We start from the raw sequence: 5,896 nt of genomic DNA, 5'->3' as shown, positions 1-5,896 counted from the left end.
TTTGCTGATATGTATATGACAAGCTTAGGTAGCATATATCATCCTGCCTTTTAACCTATGTTAAACCAAGAAAAGAAGATCAAGGCATTTGTAGTATTTATCTTGTACGTGAAGTTCTAAGTTCGAATCCTCCTCTCCGAGTTTGTTCAAGGAAAAAAAAAAACTTCAATTGAATTCTTATCAAGCTTAATTGTAAAATATATCTTTTATCAAGCTTAGTTGATAGTTTTATAATTTTTCTGCTATTTTCTCATCAAACATTCTACTAAACCATTTTATCTAATTTGCTAAATAGATATTTTCCGAGGAGTTTATGTGAGCATCCAAATATTAGGCTTATTACAAAATTTGATATGCCTAGCATTATTGACATTCAACGCATCTCATTTAACCCGAAAATATTCAAAAATGATAGTGATTTTAATCCCCTTTAGCTATATATGCACTTCAAAGTAAATTTATATTGCAATTTTCTCTGCCCACCAAATTAAAGGATTAGCTACTGTATATTAATATATTCACTATCTAACGGTCATATATACAATTGAAAATATAGAATATCATATCTTCCCATATATATGTTAGATGGTGAATGTCTTCTAGGGACCCCAAGCTAACAAAGCTCTCTATTTTGCAAGAGTTGGAAGGAACATCTATCGTCTATTTGTTTTTGCGATTTATTTTGCCGTCCCTAAAAGAGGAGTAGATGGTAAATGTTTTAAGTAAATGATGCTGACGATTGAAAAGAAGTACTAGATAATTGAAAGTGCATGCTGATGATGATTTTATGGCAAAAAATAATGATGCTGACGATTTGCATTAACATGGGAGGCGTGCTAATCTTTTTCTTCTTGCCGACCCCTTAATTAATGTTACCGTAATTAGTCAAAAACAAATGCGTATGGTACAGTCATTCAATCCCAAATGAACAAATCCAATGCAAATGTCCAAATAAAAAGTAGAATTTGAAAGTTAAAATATTCGAAGTCTCGGGTTTGATTCTTTCTCGCTGTTTATATAAAAAAAAACGAGGAGTTATAAGAAACAAACCCAAAATTCAGAAATGGGAGGTGGAGAGGAAGACTGCAGGACAATCCCAGCCATTGACCTGAAAAAATTTCCAGAAGCAGAAGAGTACAGGAAGCTGAGGGAAGCATCAGAGACATGGGGATGCTTCAGGCTTGTGAACCACATGATCCCACCGGCTCTGATGTCGGAGATGAAATCAGTGGTCAGATCTTTGTTGGACCTGCCCATGGAGATCAAGAAGCAGAACAAGGATGGGATAATAGGCAGTGGATACCAGGCTCCCGGCATAGACAACCCTATCTTTGAATCTTTGGGGTTCTACGACTTGGGATCGCGTCAGGCTTTGGATAGCTTTTGCTCTCAGTTAAATGCTTCTTCCTACCAGAGGTTAGCTTTTGATCGTCTGATAGTTTTACTATTGCTTAAATTTTAGCTAAGATAAAACAAGAAAATATAACCCGAATACTCCGAATAATTATTTGGTCTAGTGCAGCTCAGTCTTTGCTAAGGTCAAATCTCAAACGAGGATTGTTGAATGACAAGATTGTTTGAACCTTAATCTCTAGATTAGTCAATAGTCATTATGTTAATTGGCCTACATGTCAACCCTAAACTCGAAGCTCTAAACTCTAATCTCATTATGTTAAAAAGCCACATGGCTCCCTACAATTAAGGAACAATTCCTCGTTACCTACCTGCAAATAACAACATATACTGAATTGACTTAAAATATAAAAACAAAAGTATCTACAAACATGTCAATTGTGATTTGTCAATAGTTAAAAACACAAACAAAAGTTTCCTCACACATGTTAAATTGTGCTTTAGCATAATGTTATATACAATGGTTTCATCATGAATATATAAATCTAGTCGTTAATTTGAGCAATGTATTGCATACGTTGATGCATAGTAGAAAAACTCGTCTTAAAGTTGTTTTTATCACTAATCGAGCAGAGAGGTGATAGAGAAGTATGCTCAAGCAGTGTGTGAGCAGATTGTGGATATGGGGCAGAAATTGGCAGAGAGTCTAGGGTTGGCTGATAATGATTACCTTAAGGGGTGGCCCTGCTAGTTCAGGATAAACAAGTACACCTTCACTCCTGAATCAGTTGGATCCACTGGTCTACGGTTACACACAGACTCAGGATTTCTAGCCATTCTTCAAGACGATGAAATTGTCGGTGGCTTGGAAGTGATGGACAAATCCGGCACCTTTGTAGCTGTTGATCCTTGCCCAGGCACTCTCCTTGTTAATCTTGGGGATGTCGCTCAGGTAATATATTGTCTGTTTAGCGTCCCTCAAATTCTACAAGTCTGTAACATGTTTCATTTGTGCATATTTCCTTATGTTGTTAATATTTTAAGGCATGGAGCAATGGAAGGTTGTGCAATGTGAAGCACAGAGTCCAATTTCGGGAGACGAGAATTCGAGTTTCGATCGCTTCATTCCAACGTGGACCAGATGAGGGAGTAGTAGTGGAACCTCCTCCAGAATTGGTGGATTCTGAGCACCCTCGACTTTACGTTCCCTTTACTTATGAAGATTACAGAAAGCTAAGATTCTCTGCAAACCTGCATGCTGGTGAAGCCCTTGCACTCGTACGCACCTCCTCCTAAGGGTTAGTTTGGTATTCTCATGCTTTTAAAAAAAAAACTGCTCTCGTTGTATCGCAAGTATAAACAATTATAAAATAAAGCAGCAAAATGTTTGGTAAATTTTAATTGTAAAAGTGTTTAAGTGTTTAGTAAACTTTTATATAAAAGTATAAAATGACCAAAATGGTTATGTGATGATGTGATATTATCGTATTTATGTTTATTTTCTTTTAACTTCATATTTTTCTTTAATGTTAATTTTTGGGTAAGTTATACAAAATTACCTCAATTATGCCTACAATCTCATGTTTTAACATTGCAATGTCAATCATCATCCTACAAATTTGTTGCAAATTTTAAATGCTCAAAATACGAGACCCACTCCTCATCCAACTAGATTAAAACATTAATTAAATAGCAATAAATTAACAAAATTTAACTATTTAAAAAATGTTAAAAATTCAGAAAATTCAATTTAAAACGCAGTTGGTACATGAAAAATTAAAGATATTGGCTTATGGCTCATCTTCTCCGCACCAGCCACCGAACACCGCCATCGCCCACTTTTATTAGTAGATCTCCAATTTCTCTTTTCCTTTACGAAGCAAAAGCACAAGGCAGCAACCTGGCAGTGTTCAACAAAGAAGCAGGCTCCTCCTTTAACAAAGAAGCAACCATGACGTTGGTCTGGTTCTGGAGATTTACGGCGATGAAATATGTCGGGTACGTGGTGTTGGCGTGAATGCCGCCACGACGGCGGGATCAAGAATTGGGGTTTCTCGGCGGCGAAGAAGGACTCGACGTTGGCTTGGCGGGTGAGGTCGCGCTTGGCGTGGTTGCAGAGCGGATAAGGTTGGTGAAGCGTAGGCCTTGTAGTTTGTGGACGATGGCGGAATAGGGGTGTCGGAGAAGGCGCGGTGCTGTGGTTTTAGTGGTGAAGGAAGGAAAGGGGGGCGGATGGAGGGGCAAGAAAGGTGAGGATGGATGGTTTGGTTGGGGTGGGCTGCTCCTTTTTATTTAACCCTTTTTTTTGGCATAAAAGTTACTTTTTATTAATTAATTTATTTTATAATTTATTTATTTATCTAAATGGTCTTTTTTTTTTTTTTTTTTAGGAAACAAGGTAAAATTCATTACCAACCAAAAAAAGCCCAAAACAAATTTGCAACAAAAGAAAATGGTTTTTCACATCAGTAAAATATAATTCTGTATTTGTTACGTGATTATTTAACGGTCAATTCAACGGATTAATTAATGAAAGTTTGACATTACCACAAATTTATAAATTGAGATATGATATTACAATGTTTCAAACATTAAGTATGAGATTGTGATGCAATTCATAATTGAGGTAATTTTATATAATCTACCGTAAATTGGTAATGAATCTATTTCTTCCCACCTTTATGCTAAATTCAAATATATAAATATATATATACACACACACACACACATATATGCATTAAGAGTACGATCAATCGTGAATGATCCAAGCAAAAACGTTTCTTCAAAAGAGATCAGGCGGCTGAAGAAGTTGGTTGCATATTGGAAAGAACAAGCAGGCAAGAAAGGAGACGATGAAGATTTGGAAGAAATTCAGGATGAGCGACCGGTGAAAGATGGAGGAGATGGCCGCCATTCCATCTAACTTTCCGCAGAAAACTAGTTTGGCGAAACTTGTGGTTGGAAAAAAGGTTGTAACTGTTTTAGGAGGATGTAAGTTGTACAGTGATTTTATTTGTAACTTGTAGTTGGCGAAATTTCGTCCTCGTCTTTCATACTTGTTTTCTTCATATTTTTGCTTCAAAGAAAATACGGTCACTCAGATTTTATCCCAGCTAACACAAAGTGAAATGACAAAAAAAATAAAATAAAAATGACAGTGTCAGGCTGCCAGCTCTTGGAGGCAAAGTTCCTTGAGCTAGCGATGCCACCGCCATGGTGACAATATTCCAAGCCAATTCTATAATTGAAACAACACATGATTGGTGTTGCTACAAGAAATGCAGTATCCCAAGCCAATCTCATCACTGAACCATCACATGATTAGTGTTGCTACATGCATGCAATACAAGTGAACCATCACATGATTAGCATTGCTAATTGTTTGTTCTTTGCCAAATCACTTAATTAATCTTTGCTATAATTAGTATATGAGAGCCTATGATAGAAAGGAGAAAGCAAAATAAAACCCACAAATCCGAAGAAAAATATGGGAGATGGTAATGAGGACTGCAAGACAATCCCAGCCATTAATCTGCAAAATTTTCCAGATAAAGAAGAGTCCAGGAAACTGAGGGAAGCATCAAAGACATGCGGTTGCTTCAGGCTTGTGAACCACAGGATCCCATTGGCTCTGATGTCAGAGATGAAATGTGTGGTCAGATCTTTGCTTGACCTGCCCATATGGAGATCAAGAAGCAGAACAAAGGTGGCAAAGACTTAGCTGGCTACATAGCACCAAGCAAACTCAACCCATTTTATGAATCTTTGGGTCTCTATGACCTGGCCTCACCTCAGGCTGTTCATAGCTTTTGCTCTCCGTTAGGCGTTATATACCTCTTCCCACCAAAGTTTAGGTTTCTACTTCAACCTTAAGACCCGTAATAATTATTTAGTCTAGTGACACTTGATTACCATTTTGTAAACATCTATATATCAGGCGTATCACATATTGCATATTTGTCATAAAATGTGGTATAACTAGCATTAATGACATTTAACGCATCTATACCTGAAATATTCGAAAAAGGAGTGCTTTTAATCCCCTTTATCTATATGCACTACAAAGGAAATGTATATTGCAATTTTCTCTGCCTCCAAATTAAGGAATTAACTATTGTACCTGTATTTGTTTAACATATTCATCATCTAACGGTCACATATGCTGTAGAAAACAGAGACTATTATATCGAATTATATATGTTAGAGGATGAATTTATTAACTGAAGACTAGATAATTGAAAGTGCATGCTGATGATGATTTTTTTCCGACCCAAAAAAAAAAAATTGATGATAGAGGATTTACATTAATCTTGTTTCCTTTCATATTATGTTGCTTAATTTCTCGGCCGAAAGCGAACTGCCGGAGGAATTCTTCTGGAAAACCGACCGCATACGACTTTTCTCAGACAGGTGGGACCACGAGTGGGTCCAAAGTATACAAAACTACAGACAACGTCCTAATTTTGTACGTGTGGCTGCATAAACGGTCGGACTCAAAAATTTCTTCTCACATGAATGACGTGCTAATCTTTTTGTTCTTGAC

At 36.8% G+C, this 5,896-nt stretch overlaps 1 pseudogene across 1 annotated transcript; it reads left to right on the top strand.

Moving 5' to 3' along the window:
- Positions 1-789: 789 nt before the first annotated feature.
- Positions 790-2,865, top strand: LOC137746416 (2-oxoglutarate-dependent dioxygenase DAO-like; annotated as a pseudogene). The gene is made up of 3 exons (XR_015952271.1): positions 790-1,416; positions 1,987-2,305; positions 2,398-2,865. The product of XR_015952271.1 is annotated as a 2-oxoglutarate-dependent dioxygenase DAO-like (transcript).
- The last annotated feature ends 3,031 nt before the right edge of the window (positions 2,866-5,896 follow it).

The sequence above is a fragment of the Pyrus communis genome, chromosome 2, assembly GCF_041283825.1.
Source record: "Pyrus communis isolate YQ-2024b chromosome 2, ASM4128382v1, whole genome shotgun sequence".
Lineage (NCBI taxonomy): Eukaryota > Viridiplantae > Streptophyta > Magnoliopsida > Rosales > Rosaceae > Pyrus > Pyrus communis.
The sequence above is the reverse complement of the archived record's forward strand: the minus strand, read 5'-3'. Positions and strand labels throughout refer to the sequence as shown.